At 37.3% G+C, this 16,661-nt stretch overlaps 3 long non-coding RNA genes and 2 other non-coding genes across 10 annotated transcripts; 1 reads left to right on the top strand and 4 right to left on the bottom strand.

The window, feature by feature from the left end:
- Window positions 1-3,216: 3,216 nt before the first annotated feature.
- On the bottom strand, window positions 3,217-6,226 carry LOC149582537 (uncharacterized). 2 transcript variants are annotated; one of them, XR_016380602.1, is made up of 3 exons: window positions 4,458-5,668; window positions 3,672-4,328; window positions 3,217-3,483 (listed from the first exon to the last, which is right to left on the bottom strand). It is a non-coding gene; the product is annotated as an uncharacterized LOC149582537 (long non-coding RNA). The 2 variants fall into 2 exon arrangements; XR_016380601.1 differs by lacking the exon at window positions 3,217-3,483 and adding an exon at window positions 5,904-6,226 and having other exon boundaries at window positions 4,045-4,328; window positions 4,458-5,231.
- Window positions 6,227-9,177: 2,951 nt separating this feature from the next.
- Window positions 9,178-12,530, top strand: LOC149582536 (uncharacterized). Of its 2 annotated transcripts, XR_016380600.1 has the most exons (3): window positions 9,181-9,516; window positions 9,591-10,155; window positions 10,248-12,530. It is a non-coding gene; the product is annotated as an uncharacterized LOC149582536 (long non-coding RNA). The 2 variants fall into 2 exon arrangements; XR_016380599.1 differs by having other exon boundaries at window positions 9,178-10,155.
- LOC149582535 (uncharacterized) lies at window positions 10,724-13,097 on the bottom strand. Of its 4 annotated transcripts, none has more exons than XR_016380597.1 (6): window positions 12,813-13,091; window positions 12,509-12,634; window positions 12,216-12,421; window positions 11,368-11,490; window positions 10,993-11,266; window positions 10,724-10,919 (listed from the first exon to the last, which is right to left on the bottom strand). It is a non-coding gene; the product is annotated as an uncharacterized LOC149582535 (long non-coding RNA). The 4 variants fall into 4 exon arrangements; XR_016380598.1 differs by having other exon boundaries at window positions 12,381-12,421; window positions 12,813-13,086; XR_016380595.1 differs by having other exon boundaries at window positions 11,368-12,421; window positions 12,813-13,097.
- A 604-nt stretch (window positions 13,098-13,701) lies between these two features.
- TRNAD-GUC (transfer RNA aspartic acid (anticodon GUC)) lies at window positions 13,702-13,774 on the bottom strand. Its single transcript has one exon. It is a non-coding gene; the product is annotated as a tRNA-Asp (tRNA).
- A 2,279-nt stretch (window positions 13,775-16,053) lies between these two features.
- Window positions 16,054-16,126, bottom strand: TRNAD-GUC (transfer RNA aspartic acid (anticodon GUC)). Its single transcript has one exon. It is a non-coding gene; the product is annotated as a tRNA-Asp (tRNA).
- Window positions 16,127-16,661: the final 535 nt, after the last annotated feature.

Genomic DNA, 16,661 nt, shown 5'->3' with positions numbered 1-16,661 from the left:
ATAGTTGCAATGACTTCCAAAATATTGCTGAAATAACTAGACGCCTTTTCCAAAATATTGCTGAAATAACTAGACGCCTTTTCCAAAATATTGAAATAAATTGACGCCTTTTCCAAAATATTGAAATAAATTGACGCCTTTCCAAAATATTGAAATAAATTGACGCCTTTTTCAAAATATAGTTGAAATAAATTGACGCCTTTTCCAAAATATGGTTGAAATAAATTGACGCCTTTTCCAAAATATAGTTGAAATAAATTGACGCCTTTTCCAAAACATAGTTGAAATAAATTGGCGCCTTTTCCGAAATATAGTTGAAATAAATTGACGCCTTTTCCGAAATAATGTTGAAATAAATTGACGTCTTTTCCAAAATATAGTTGAAATAAATTGACCAAAATATAGTTGAAATAAATTGACCAAAATATAGTTGAAATAAATTGACCAAAATATAGTTGAAATAAATTGACCAAATTTAGTTGAAATAAATTGGCGCCTTTTCCGAAATATAGTTGAAATAAATTGACGCCTTTTCCGAAATATAGTTGAAATAAATTGACGCCTTTTCCGAAATATAGTTGAAATAAATTGACGCCTTTTCCGAAATATAGTTGAAATAAATTGACGCCTTTTCCGAAATGTAGTTGAAATAAATTGACGCCTTTTCCAAAATATAGTTGAAATAAATTGACGCCTTTTCCAAAATATAGTTGAAATAAATTGACGCCTTTTCCAAAACATAGTTGAAATAAATTGGCGCCTTTTCCGAAATATAGTTGAAATAAATTGACGCCTTTTCCGAAATAATGTTGAAATAAATTGACGTCTTTTCCAAAATATAGTTGAAATAAATTGACCAAAATATAGTTGAAATAAATTGACCAAAATATAGTTGAAATAAATTGACCAAAATATAGTTGAAATAAATTGACCAAATTTAGTTGAAATAAATTGGCGCCTTTTCCGAAATATAGTTGAAATAAATTGACGCCTTTTCCGAAATATAGTTGAAATAAATTGACGCCTTTTCCGAAATATAGTTGAAATAAATTGACGCCTTTTCCGAAATATAGTTGAAATAAATTGACGCCTTTTCCGAAATGTAGTTGAAATAAATTGACGCCTTTTCCAAAATACAGGGTGATTCTAAAATGGTGGTATAACCGAACTACTGCGGGTTCTATGAGCGATTTTAAGTCGAAAATGTTCTATGGCATTTTGTCATCCAGGCCACCGTTTAAAAGTTATGATAAGAATCATTTACGGATGACCCCTTTAAAATTAATTAAATTAATCAAAAGCCCAGCGGGTTGAATACATTTTTTTAAGGGGACTCACGTGTTTAGTAATCGCGCTCGCGATTTACTTCCCCGTGAACTCCATAAAGAAGTCCTCCACCAATGTAAGCTTGAAAATGGGTTCAAATGGGAAGATTCATGCCGAATTGAGAAAAACCTAACCCAATGGGGAAATGCATTGAAAATTTAATAAAAAAGGACCAAATGGAAAGATTCTTGCCGGATTGAGAAAAAACTAACAAACAATCAACAAAGGTTCAATGTTTTATTTCCACTCTCTACTGAGAATCGCAAAAAGAAGTGAAGCTTTTCAAGCAAAATTACACGTATTTTTGTTTAAAGCGGATCAAAACTTAATTTTAACAATTTGATCGTCAATGGAGTAAGAAGTTACGGATCACATGGGCTCTACTGCAATGTAACGTAAAAATTGTAAAGTCAGAAGCCAAATTAAGAAATCAACTAAATGTCAGTTTTTGGCGGTGTACCGTGTTTTGCCTCATGGAATGAGAGTCTGTTTAGATGTTCTCACATTCGATTCTCAAAACTTGATGAATCGCTGGCTTTTGATTGCTATCGTGTCTGTAAAGTCAGTTGGAATTTGGAAGGGTTTTAAAGCTGCAAAACGCGCAAGAGTTCAAATTGTAGTGGTTTTCTTTCATCTTTGGCGGTAATTTGGAAATGTTTATGAATTTGGAAAGTTTATGAAGAGTGGACGTAATAACCCGCCAATGCTTTTCTGTGATGAATCCAAGAGTGGCCATTATCAGAGCCCTCGAATCGCTTTTTACTCTCTGTCCATCGGGCGCAATACAGCAGTCTCATATGGTTCCAGTAATGTAACCGCGGCAATCAGAAGTAATGCAGGAAGCTAGGAATGAACCAAAGCATTTCCCAGGCGAGGGCGAAGTGGTCGAGCATACCTATCGTTCTAGGCTCAAAAAGCGGTTTTCTAAAACTTGGTTTTTAAAAAGCGGGTTGGTTTCGTTCACTGTCTGCGCTGTTTAAATCTAATTTGAAATAGGCTTAAGAATTGTTGGGAAGATGGTAGTCACGAGACTTTAGCACAGTAAAAGGCTGCACGTGCCATTACAAAATTTACAAATGTTGGCGCGCGACTCAGTTTTAAATTTCAAGAAAACCAAGGCTTTCTAAACACGTGAGTCCCCTGGGCTTTCGATTAATTTAATTAATTTTAAGGGGTCATCAGTAAATGATCCTTATCATAACTTTTAAACGGTGGCCTGGATGACAAAATGCCATAGAACATTTTCGTCTTAAAATCGCTCATAGAACCCGCAGTAGTTCGGTTATACCACCATTTTAGAATCACCCTGTATAGTTGAAATAAATTGACCAAAATATAGTTGAAATAAATTGACGCCTTTTCCAAAATATAGTTGAAATAAATTGACGCCTTTTCCAAAATATAGTTGAAATAAATTGACGCCTTTTCCAAAATATAGTTGAAATAAATTGACGCCTTTTACAAAATATAGTTGAAATAAATTGACGCCTTTTCCAAAATATAGTTGAAATAAATTGACGCCTTTTCCAAAATATAGTTGAAATAAATTGACGCCTTATCCAAAATATAGTTGAAATAAATTGACGCATTTTCCAAAATATAGTTGAAATAAATTGACGCCTTTTCCAAAATCTAGTTGAAATAAATTGACGCCTTTTCCAAAATATAGTTGAAATAAATTGACGCCTTTTCCAAAATATAGTTGAAATAAATTGACGCCTTTTCCAAAATATAGTTGAAATAAATTGACGCCTTTTCCAAAATATAGTTGAAATAAATTGACGCCTTTTCCAAAATCTAGTTGAAATAAATTGACGCCTTTTCCAAAATATAGTTGAAATAAATTGACGCCTTTTCCAAAATATAGTTGATATAAATTGACGCCTTTTCCAAAATATAGTTGAAATAAATTGACGCCTTTTCCAAAATATAGTTGAAATAAATTGACGCCTTTTCCAAAATAAAGTTGAAATAAATTGACGCCTCATATATATTGATGTTGACATTTGCTAACTGCCCAATAATTTGCCGCCTTTTCCGAAATATTGTTGAAATAAATTGACGCCTTTTCCAAAATATTGATGTTGACATTTGGTTCTTTCTCAATAATTTGTCGCCTTTCCCAAAATATAGTTGCAAAAAAACTAGACTCCTTTTCTGAAATATTGACGTTGACATTTGCTAATTTCCCTATATTTTGACACCTTTTCTCTACGCCTTTTATTTAAATTTTTTTTTTTACAAAAAATCATGTTTACCAAGGATTTGACACATTTTCCCAAAAATAATGTTGAGTGAATTAAAAAAAATCCCGAATAATTTGACGGTTTTTTTTCAAAATTTACCGTTATCAATTATTGAATTCCCAAAAAATTCAACGATTTTCCCAAAACATTTCAGTTTTTCTCGCATTTATATTTCCCTCCTTTTATCAGAAATAAATGTTTCCGTAAGCTTAAAAAAATCCATAGCTATAAAACTCCGGCGCGAGTCCGGCAACTTTTCACAGTCCCCTCTGGCTTATTTTGCAAGATTGAGTGCAGAATGCGTTAAGGGGATAGCGGCTTCAATGGCGGTAAGTGCATGGATTTTAAAATTTTCAAAAATTATTTTGACCAACTTGCGGCGGCCAAATAATTTTTTAACTATTTTTTTCGGACTCCTCATGGTCCAATTAACTAGAAACCATTGTTAGTTGGGTGGGTCACGTAAAGTGCAATCCTACCTTAGTTCAATTTTAATGCTATAATAATTGGACACCATAATTAATTAAAGAGGTACTTACCAGGCATTAAGCGAACAGTTTCTCGAGTTTCTTAAAACTGCGTGAGCCCCCACCAAGTTATCTTTCAGCAGAGAAAGCTGTACAGCTCCTTGCCAAGTGCCAACTCGCCACGCATGTCTCTCGAGTTTGACTGAAGATAACAGCTTCTACTCGCATAACACGACGCCCCAAGCACTTCCGAGGGGTTGTTTACATCCATTATAGCAGCGGGTTGCCCCTAATATTAAATTAAAATGTCTTAATTACACTTAAATAGGCCTATCTTCCGTTCTAACTAAGCCTTGGCCCTACTGTCATTGCTTAAACCTTGGTCCTTCTTTTCCTTAATCATTGCTTTTTCGATTACCTTTGGTCTATAGATCTGAATAAAACACGAGAGTTTCTTTCACGGAATCGTGGTTTGTACACTTCTTAACCATTTTTAATTGCAATTAACGCGAGAACTTGGTTAAATTAAACTAAATACAAGCGCAAACACGTAAGGAACATGACCTTAATACCACAGCGTACGACAGGCTGCCAGGCAGGCAGCTCGGCCGCGGATAAGACCGGAAATAAGCACAGAGCATAAAGCGTCGTATTAATTAATTTTTAATGTCCAATAATGCTTTTTAAAACTAAAGGGGTGTCACTGGACATTTTAACTAATAAATGTTTTTAGTTTTTATAGGTTACCACGTCACGACGACAGTTACGATACAATGAAGGCGATTCCGGTGATGTAGTTTTCCATTCTCGCTCAAGCTATACTTGTGGCGGTATTTTTGAATTTGAGATTTCTGTAATTTTTTTATTTTCTATTTTAAACCCTAATTAAACTTACATTATGGCTCAAATTTGATTGCATTAACTAAACAGAGGTCGAGAAATCCGAAAATGTTGGTTTTGAGTTCGTACATCTGATATGTTTTGAAATATTGACCTCCGAACTTGTAACATTAAAAGTTAAATTATGCAAATTCTATAAACAATTTTTAAACTTTCTCTACGTCATTTTGTAGATATTTTGATGCTGAATTCAACTCGAGTAACCCCGTACAGATCGGGTTAGTAGTTTAGGCCCTATCTCACTCACTAGTTTCCCGCCATTTTGAAAAATGGCGGCAAAAGCACAAAGAGGCTGTAAATGGATAAATCAGTCGAAATGAGTAAATAATCGCAATCAGTTTCATCGAAATCGGCGGAATTTAAATCAGGAACATTAATAATCAGTTTTAAACCTCGTTTCTAACGCCATTAATCTGATTTTTCAATATGACACTCTAAACGGGTCACGTGACAATACGCGATAAAAATATTCCGTTAAAAATCAAGATAATTAAGGTTTAAACTCTATTTAACGAATATCAACGTAACTCGATACCAAGGATCTACTGCCAGACCTTAGGCTATAGCGTTTATAGTCGCAACACAGTTAGGTTGAAACCAAAAACGGACATGGCCTTAATTAGCGCAATAACGAATGAACCGCTAGTCGCACGATATTTGGACCACTTTCATTCGATTCCTCACAGTTTTCTACGTCAGAATCGGTTAATTAAGATTAAAGTAATGTTAATTAGAAACGCAAAAAGACGTTGGAAAGAAAAAAAACTGAAAAAACCGGCTGCGTTTCGAGACGTTTAATGGCGTAGTTAATTAACGCTTAGTCGTAGAGAGACGCGATTAGCACCATCGGAATCAGGAGGTTTTAATCATTCAGATTAAGTGTATTTAATTTAATTAATTAAGTTAATTTCGATGGGAAATTAAAAATAACCGAAAATTGAAATTGCGAAAAATTCTCTCTCACCTAGCGTTTCAACCGAGTCTGTCATCCATAGACTTCTGATGCGTTTGCATAGGCTTAAATTTGGAGTTTTAAAAATTGGTTTTTCCCTTAATTAAGGCGTCTAATTAAGGTATATTAACAAGGAAAATATATTTCCTGATTAACTTTAAGGCGAGGAATCGGAAAAAAATGGTTTCAGAACTGTACAGCCACGTTTTTGGCCACCTCGTTCATTGTAGGCCAATTCGCGTATCACCAATCGATTCGTCGGCTAAAACTACCCCGAACTCGATATCGGAATAATTAATATAGGCCTAATTACAGCCATAAAACGAGAAAAACCCTCCTTATCCGCCCTTCTAAGGTTCAAAATGTCTCTAAATGAACCCTATCCTACGCTGGACTTCGTAACTAACGGTAATCAGTAAAAAATTGCGGTTAAAATTAATTAAAATGATTTTTTAAGCCCAAATAACGAATTTCGTTCGATTTCGTTTTCGAGTAATGGCACCCAGTTTTACTTTGCTGTAAGGTTAACGCTAGTAAGTCACGGCGCTGCCACTACCGCTGGACGAAGTAAAAAAAAGATTATTTTTCCAACTTTTTCCTCTCTAGTCTAGGACGCGACTAAGCAGATAGCGCCAGCAAGCGCAGGGAGGAATAAGAGAGGCTAACGCGTTCACTTTTAAGTTGAGTTGGTATCGTACGTCTGTGTTCTTAAAGTTTGCGTAAAAAGAGGGGGGCAGACAGCGGTAACGGGAGGGATAAGCAGTGTTGAAAAAACTGAGGTCAATAATCGCGAGACCCTCCGTAAAACAAGTCGTACCACCGCGAGAAAACCGAAGCGAAGTTTGTCTGTCCGATTTGGGACGAGGGGTTTTCAAATTATTCATATCACCTGCTATTTACTTCTGATATCACACGAATCACTTCCCGAATCTAGCAAATCACTTAAATCGCTATGAAATCAATCAAATCGTTCAACTCGCGGCACGTATCAGTGAAATAGATAGTAAATCATTCAAATCACTATAAAAACCAGTGAAATTACTATACAAAGCAGGCAAATCAAGAAATCATCAATTCAATCAAATTATTATTAAAATCACTAGCAAATCCATCAAATCCTCGTTTAGTCCCAGCCATTATAATTCAAATCAATTCCAAATACTTAAAATCACATAAATCACACCGAAGAAGACGCATTTGACTCGATTAAACACCATTTATTTCATAAAATACAAATAATTTTAAGGGACAAATTAATTTTCAATTTGTTCTATCCTTTATTACTTACCGTTCACTAATTAACAGCCTCGTAAGTTATTAAAGGGCAAGTTTGAAGCCAGCCAGACAAGAAATTGACGTTAAAGGAGAGATCTAATTTCCAGAGCTAAAACTAATTTATTTAACTTTATCTTTTGAAAATAATTTTCTAAAAATACTAAACTTAGAGCAATTAATTTTAAACTTTTCCACATTAATTTAAATGTATCAGCTCAAGTTTCAGGCTAATCGAATTTCTGGTTCCGAAGATACCTTTCAGATGAGATGGTTCACTATTTTCAAAGGAGAGAAAAAATATTTTGTTAGTATTATATCTTTCTTTCTCCGTACCCCCGTTGCGACTTCCAACTGGTTTTTTCCAGTTCAACAACCAACCCTAGTTGAATTTTACGCTTTTAGCTCGATATTTAGAGTTAAAAGGCTCGTTATAAAAATTGAGGACGCTTCCCCTCATCTGGTTTGTATTGTGGTGTGGGAACCAATGTAAAATGAAGTTCGGAGCAATGTTATTTTTTACTTTAAACATAAATGTCAGAATATCTAGGTAATAACCATATTCTACATTTGCCGTAATTCTTGCAGCCGTGGCTGATTCATATTTATGGGACCAAGCTATTACTTTTGCACACCGGTTATGCAGTTTTCCTAATCTGGTCTGATTTTCCTTGCTGGAGTTCCCTCCTTCCTTTCCTAGGACTCCCAGGATGAATACTTTAGTACCCTTCAGAGGCAAAAATATTTCTCGAAAGAGAAAAAATATCTTTTTTTTTTAACAGAATGCGAGTAGTAGCATGGCTGTGGCAAAGAAGTATTAATATCTATTGGAAAATAACATACGCTGCCAATGCTCGAAATGATGGAAAATTCAAACACATTATTTGCTGTCTAAAATTAGTTTAATTAATTTTCACAACGATTTTTTAGGTAGAATAATGTTAGTTATGTTTTATATCTTACAATGGAGTTTGATTTGTGTTGGTTAGCCCCTTGAACGCCTGATATGGTGTTTCTTCTTTAATGACTTTAATTAGTTTTATCTTAATTAAAGTGATGTGTTTTTGGGTATATTGGAGCAAGTTATTGAACTGTAACACGCGAGTTTATGCAAAAAAAGTACGTGAAAAAACCGTACGCAATTAAAACCATTTTTTTCGGATTCCTGAGCCTGAATTTAATCAGGAAAAATCTTTTTCTTGTTAAATGACCCTAAATACGAGCCGTAATTAAGAAAGAAACGCAAAATAAATCCATAAAAACCTTAACTTTCCAAATGCATGAAACCTCTAGGGCTACAACACTGGAATAAAATCTCGATCGAAGAGTATTTTTGGGAGAACTTTTCATAATGTAGCTTTACGGTTATTTTATTTTGTTGTCATAGTAATTAGCTTCGATAGTTATTGAATTACATGAAATCTGGATGAATCGGACCTCACAGTTCCAATGGAGCCAATTTCACCCCTCTACAACTAAGCGTTAATTAATTATTATACTAAATGTCCAAAACTAAAGCGGGATTTGTATAACATTCATGTTTTCAACGTATATTTAGCATTAAAACAGCAATTAAATTAAATTTGTTTAGTCTAATCTGTCTTAAAAAGCCTAAGAGGAATCCAATGGAAGTAGTCCCAGGATCATAAGACAAGCGCTTGTTGAGCTATTTCACTAAATAAATTAAATATATTTCACTCGAAATAGTCTGAACATAAATACTATGAACGGCTACAGTAAATTAAAGGGGAAAATTGCAATTAGAAAGTAGGTAAAAAACAAGACAAAATATATTAACTTTAGTTAGTGCACTTCTATAAAGAATATTCAGTCTATCGCTTATTGGATAGACAGGGTTTAGGGCGTTGAGAACCTTTGTACAATATAGATGAAATATAAAACCTAAATCTGTTAATAATCAACGAATTCACTTTAGAAATCTGAAATATTTCTTTTATTTTAACTTTAATTTCTTAATTTAAAAATTAAACGTTTTTCGGAAATCACTTTCCTAGCAGACGACGATTCAGACATCGCGTAATTTATTTTTAAACCCCGAAGTTAAGAGGGCTGTAAATAAATCAAAATGATTTTCAACAGGCAAATGATTTTGAAGATATTTGACGTAATATAAAAATTAAACATTAAATACGCAAGGAATTAACTAGCGCGTGTGTAATTAGTTTAATTGGCAAATCCAGTTTAATTTAAGATAGGTAAACAAGTAAATTAAAGTGTCTTTAAGGAATCTCCACGCTAGCAGACGACGTTGCAGACTAACAAGCAAATGTTTAGAAGATATTTGACGTAATATAAAAATTAAACATTAAATACGCAAGGAATTAACTAGCGCGTGTGTAATTAGTTTAATTGGCAAATCCAGTTTAATTTAAGATAGGTAAACAAGTAAATTTAAGTGTCTTTCAGGAATCTCCACGCTAGCAGACGACGTTGCAGACTGCGATTACAGATTGTAATTAAGGCGGGCTGTAAATAAATCAAAATTATTTTCAACAGGCAATTGATTTTATTGAAATTTGAGGCAATATAAAAAAAATTAAACATTAAATACGCAAGGAATTAACTAGCGCGTGTGTAATTAGTTTAATTGGCAAATCCAGTTTAATTTTAAATAGATAAACAAGTATATTAAAGTGTCTTTAAGGAATCTCCACGCTAGCAGACGACGTTGCAGACTAACAGTAACCGGCAAATGATTTTGAAGATATTTGACGCAGACTTAGAAATAAGGATAATTTTTAAACTAGTCCTTGGGACCAGTGACCCCCCTATTGTCCTAAATAATAAACCGGTCTCCGGAGTGGTCCCAGCCTTTGTTCTCCTATAGATTTGTAATTAATAAACTGGTCCCGAGGACCAGTAACCCCCACTTTTTGAATTAAAAAACTAGTCAAGGCTTGGTTTTGGACCAGTGGACGTGTGCTATTTCTAAGTCTGATTTGACGTAATATAAAAATTAAACATTAAAGACGTAAGTAATTAACTAGCGCGAGTGTAATAGTTCAATTCGCAAATCCAGTTTAATTTAAAATAGATAAATAAGTAAACTAAAGTGTTTTTCAGGAATCTCCACGCTAGCAGGCGACGTTGCAGACAGCGATTACAGATTGTAATTAAGGCGGGCTGTAAATAAGTTTTTCATCGCTGCTAGGGCTAGCTCAGCTGTTCTTGTCTTGTCGTCTGCTTACTGTACTGCTTCAGGATGCAATTATGGCTGTTTTAACTCTTTTAAAACTTGAAATCTACCTTGATTTAGTGCGGAAATGGTTTTTTAGCCTCTCATAATAACTATTTTGATAGATATAATCAACGAGACGTCCATGTCCCCCATGAAGACGTCTCCAATTCACAGACTCGTTTTCCGTTGCCTAATTCCCCCAAGTCGCTAATGTTGATTTCTCATTTTTAATTGAAGCAAATCCTGTAATTAAATAGAAAATAAAGATTTTTATTACCTCGAAACAATTACAGCGTTCTCTTTTCACTCTAAATATTTTATTGAAAACTCTAGATTCATTATTTTGCAAGAAAACGGAAAATTTCTACTATTTTAAAATTTCTTTAATTTTAATCTTATAATAAATTCATTTAATCAGGCTCATAAGGGGTTGAAACAAACAGAATTAAAAATAACGATTAATGTTCCATAAATTTTTATCAATCACAAGATTAGTGGGAAAAACTGGATTTTCTGGTTGGGATTGTGTTGCGGTGAAACCCTTTGTAAAAGGAAACCTAAAACAATTTAAGATTATTCAAATTAACGGTTAAGCTATTATGTACACTTTAAAAATAATAAAAACCTCACCGTAGTTGTATTAAATGGTCTGAAAAGAAGACATCAGCGAGTTGAAAATAATGATAAGGACGTGACGAAAGAAAGTCTTGGTTCAAAGAAGCTTGGTTAGTTTTATTTCGAAAAACTAATACTTCGGAGAATCGGCGTTGCAATCTCGTGAATAACAAGGACTTTGTTGTCCATCTCACTCCTTGGGTAGTCTTTGTATCATGGAGTCACGTGGTGCCTTTGACATATTCCAAAGAATTCTTATTCACCGGTGAAGCCTTCTTTGCAAAAGAAACTGCAGGAAATAAAATATGATTTGCTTCTTTTTGGTTCCAATTAATTTCCAACATTTGAACATTAATTCTTATTCTATTTCGTGTCCCTTTAAATACCAACCTTTTCGACCGCGTTACCTCCTTTCAAAGAGTTTTCAGCTTCGTCTAGAGTGTTCCTTCAACTACACTCGGCTCTCTTTTGCAATATACCAATGATGAGAAACGCAATAAGTTGGCCACTTTTCTGAAAATTTGAGGTTGCAATTTTAGTCTATAGAGCAAGAATTGGAATTAAATGAGTATAATGATTTCGCAAAAGTCTGTGACGTTATTCTAATTGACTGTGTCATACTCAAATTTCGTGTCCCTTTAAGAGGGAAATAGGGAACTTTTAAACAATAATCGTTAACAACGCTTCATCGTTTCCAATTAAAGTGGCTCGAAATCTAGGGGCGTGGTCTAGTACTAACTACAGAAGCTATGGGCGGGGCTTCATCGTCTAACAGAAAATAAGAACCTCCCGTGCATCCTTGAACTAAATAGCTAAAGCCCACGATAGTACTAATTGCGCTTCATCATTTCCAATTAAAGAGGGTTGAAGTCATGGGGGCGTGGAGCATTTAAAACTACAGACGGTATGGGCGGGGCGTGGTCTATTTACAGCTACAAAAGGTAAGGTATGGGCGGGGCTTCGTCTATTTACAACTACAAAAGGTAAGGTATGGCCGGGGCGTGGTCTATTTACAACTACAAAAGGTAAGGTAAGGGCGGGGCATGGTCTATTTACAACTACAAAAGGTAAGGTAAGGGCGGGGCATGGTCTATTTACAACTACAAAAGGTAAGGTAAGGGCGGGGCATGGTCTATTTACAACTACAAAAGGTAAGGTAAGGGCGGGGCATGGTCTATTTACAACTACAAAAGGTAAGGTATGGGCGGGGCTTTGTCTATCATCAAATAGGAAACTACCATGTCTACTTGCGCTAAATAGACAGCCTACGCCATTGAGAGACGTTTTTGCGGCGAAAGGCTCTCGCCCCACCCCTTATCATCAAGTCATAATGACAATGGTGGCTATCAATCATGTTACATATTGCCGCTACCGATATGCTCCAATTAATAACAATTATTTACAAATTTTCAGTGGAAACGGAACGGGATGAAGATCTTTTAGCCTAAAAAAAACATGCAAGGTTAGTATGTTCTGACGGGAGTTTCAGATAAAAATGAGATTAGTTTCAATTACTATGACGTTTATTTACCGTTATTTGAGTTAATTTGACTTGATTAAGGCGGGGGGGGGGTGTAATGATTAACTCCTAATCTTCTTGATGTTCGTTGAAACTGCAATAAGCAACGGCTTTCAGTGCTCCGTAGTTAAGAAAAATCTGAAATTATGTAGTTTTTTTCAATTTTAATTAAATTAACAATGGAACTATGCATTTAAGAATGATTCCCCTTAATTAAAAATGCAAAATATGTATTTAATAACGCGAAACCGCAAGGAAAACAATCCTAAGCCTTAGTCGATTATCATGAAAAACAATTGTTATTCAAAATACTTACGTTTCTCTCGCTTCGGTGATGTTAAAACAAATAAATTAAACTATAGAAGGTTGAAACATATAGTTCTGAAAAACATTAGTCGCATAGAATTAAATATAAAATCTTCAAACTGCATCTAAATTAATTCTACGAGCTACTACGAGTACGATTCGAAGGCAGCCATCTTTTTTATTTATTTAAACAGGAAGTTGGGGAGTATAACCCGCCTAAAGAACAGCCAGCCTTTGGCAGTGCATTACGAGAATGATCATTGTGGTCGATATTTGACTCTTGGAATACCTCATCTGAGACCCCACAAATCCTCTCTCGTTTGGGCTCGAACCACCAACCTTTCGGTTAACAGCTGAACGCACTAACCATTGCGCCACGGAAGCCCAAAAATTAAATGGTCGTCAGGTATTGTAGAAAAACTTTGGCTATTTACGTTACATTTGAGATCCAAAAACACCGCTCCCGGGTGGGCTCGAACCACCAAGCTATTGGTTAACAGCCGAACGCGCTAACCATTGAGCCACGAAAGATCAGAAAATAAATGGTTATCACGTATTATGGAAAAAGTTTGACTTTTCACGCTACATCTGAGACCTCACAACACCTCTCACGGGTGGGCTCGAACCACCAACCTTTCGATTAACAGCTGAACGCGCTAACCATTGCGCCACGGAAGCCCAAAAATTAAATGCTCGTCAGGTATTGTGGAAAAACTCTCACATTTTACGTTACATCTGAGACGTCATAACACCGCTCCCGGGTGGGCTCGAACCACCAACCTTTCGGTTAACAGCTGAACGCGCTGACCATTGCGCCACTGAAGCCCAAAAATTAAATTTTCGTCAGGTATTGAGGTAAAACCTTGACTTTTTACTTCACATCCGAGACCTCACAACACCGCTCCCGGATGGGATCGAACCACCAACCTTTCGATTGACAGCCGAACGCGCTAACCATTGAGCCACGGAAGCTCAGAAATTAAATGGTTGTCAGGTATTGTGGAAAAGTTACGACTTTTCAAGCTACATCTGAGACCCCACAAAACCTCTCTCGTTTGGGCTCGAACCACCAACCTTTCGGTTAACAGCTGAACGCGCTGACCATTGCGCCACTGAAGCCCAAAAATTAAATGTTCGTCAGGTATTGTGGAAAAACTCCGACATTTTACGTTACATCTGAGACGTCACAACACTTCTCCCGGATGGGCTCGAACCACCAACCTATTGGTTAATAGCCGAACGCGCTAACCATTGCGCCACTGAAGCCCAGAAATTAAATGGTTGTCAGGTATTGTTGAAAAGTTACGACTTTTCAAGCTACATCTGAGACCCCACAAAACCTCTCTCGTTTGGGCTCGAACCACCAACCTTTCGGTTAACAGCTGAACGCGCTGACCATTGCGCCACTGAAGCCCAAAAATTAAATGTTCGTCAGGTATTGTGGAAAAACTCCGACATTTTACGTTACATCTGAGACGTCACAACACCGCTCCTGGATGGGCTCGAACCACCAACCTTTCGGTTAACAGCCGAACGCGCTAGCCATTGCGCCACGGACGCCCAAAAATTAAATGGTTGTCAGGTATTGTTGAAAAGTTACGACTTTTTACGCTACATCTGAGACCCCACAAATCCTCTCTCGTTTGGGCTCGAACCACCAACCTTTCGGTTAACAGCTGAACGCACTAACCATTGCGCCACGGAAGCCCAAAAATTAAATGGTCGTCAGGTATTGTAGAAAAACTTTGGCTATTTACGTTACATTTGAGATCCAAAAACACCGCTCCTGGGTGGGCTCGAACCACCAAGCTATTGGTTAACAGCCGAACGCGCTAACCATTGAGCCACGAAAGATCAGAAAATAAATGGTTATCACGTATTATGGAAAAAGTTTGACTTTTCACGCTACATCTGAGACCTCACAACACCTCTCCCGGGTGGGCTCGAACCACCAACCTTTCGATTAACAGCTGAACGCGCTAACCATTGCGCCACGGAAGCCCAAAAATTAAATGCTCGTCAGGTATTGTGGAAAAACTCTCACATTTTACGTTACATCTGAGACGTCACAACACCGCTCCCGGGTGGGCTCGAACCACCAACCTTTCGGTTAACAGCTGAACGCGCTGACCATTGCGCCACTGAAGCCCAAAAATTAAATGTTCGTCAGGTATTGTGGAAAAACTCCGACATTTTACGTTACATCTGAGACGTCACAACACTTCTCCCGGATGGGCTCGAACCACCAACCTATTGGTTAATAGCCGAACGCGCTAACCATTGCGCCACTGAAGCCCAGAAATTAAATGGTTGTCAGGTATTGTTGAAAAGTTACGACTTTTCAAGCTACATCTGAGACCCCACAAAACCTCTCTCGTTTGGGCTCGAACCACCAACCTTTCGGTTAACAGCTGAACGCGCTGACCATTGCGCCACTGAAGCCCAAAAATTAAATGTTCGTCAGGTATTGTGGAAAAACTCCGACATTTTACGTTACATCTGAGACGTCACAACACCGCTCCTGGATGGGCTCGAACCACCAACCTTTCGGTTAACAGCCGAACGCGCTAGCCATTGCGCCACGGACGCCCAAAAATTAAATGGTTGTCAGGTATTGTTGAAAAGTTACGACTTTTTACGCTACATCTGAGACCCCACAAATCCTCTCTCGTTTGGGCTCGAACCACCAACCTTTCGGTTAACAGCTGAACGCACTAACCATTGCGCCACGGAAGCCCAAAAATTAAATGGTCGTCAGGTATTGTAGAAAAACTTTGGCTATTTACGTTACATTTGAGATCCAAAAACACCGCTCCCGGGTGGGCTCGAACCACCAAGCTATTGGTTAACAGCCGAACGCGCTAACCATTGAGCCACGAAAGATCAGAAAATAAATGGTTATCACGTATTATGGAAAAAGTTTGACTTTTCACGCTACATCTGAGACCTCACAACACCTCTCCCGGGTGGGCTCGAACCACCAACCTTTCGATTAACAGCTGAACGCGCTAACCATTGCGCCACGGAAGCCCAAAAATTAAATGCTCGTCAGGTATTGTGGAAAAACTCTCACATTTTACGTTACATCTGAGACGTCACAACACCGCTCCCGGGTGGGCTCGAACCACCAACCTTTCGGTTAACAGCTGAACGCGCTGACCATTGCGCCACTGAAGCCCAAAAATTAAATTTTCGTCATGTATTGAGGTAAAACTTTGACTTTTTACTTCACATCCGAGACCTCACAACACCGCTCCCGGATGGGATCGAACCACCAACCTTTCGATTGACAGCCGAACGCGCTAACCATTGAGCCACGGAAGCTCAGAAATTAAATGGTTGTCAGGTATTGTGGAAAAGTTACGACTTTTCAAGCTACATCTGAGACCCCACAAAACCTCTCTCGTTTGGGCTCGAACCACCAACCTTTCGGTTAACAGCTGAACGCGCTGACCATTGCGCCACTGAAGCCCAAAAATTAAATGTTCGTCAGGTATTGTGGAAAAACTCCGACATTTTACGTTACATCTGAGACGTCACAACACTTCTCCCGGATGGGCTCGAACCACCAACCTATTGGTTAATAGCCGAACGCGCTAACCATTGCGCCACTGAAGCCCAGAAATTAAATGGTTGTCAGGTATTGTTGAAAAGTTACGACTTTTCAAGCTACATCTGAGACCCCACAAAACCTCTCTCGTTTGGGCTCGAACCACCAACCTTTCGGTTAACAGCTGAACGCGCTGACCATTGCGCCACTGAAGCCCAAAAATTAAATGTTCGTCAGGTATTGTGGAAAAACTCCGACATTTTACGTTACATCTGAGACGTCACAACACCGCTCCTGGATGGGCTCGAA

Source organism: Phalangium opilio, unplaced genomic scaffold (genome assembly GCF_054372755.1).
Source record: "Phalangium opilio isolate 3A_F unplaced genomic scaffold, DU_Popi_V2 ptg001675l_1, whole genome shotgun sequence".
Lineage (NCBI taxonomy): Eukaryota > Metazoa > Arthropoda > Arachnida > Opiliones > Phalangiidae > Phalangium > Phalangium opilio.
The sequence above is the reverse complement of the archived record's forward strand: the minus strand, read 5'-3'. Positions and strand labels throughout refer to the sequence as shown.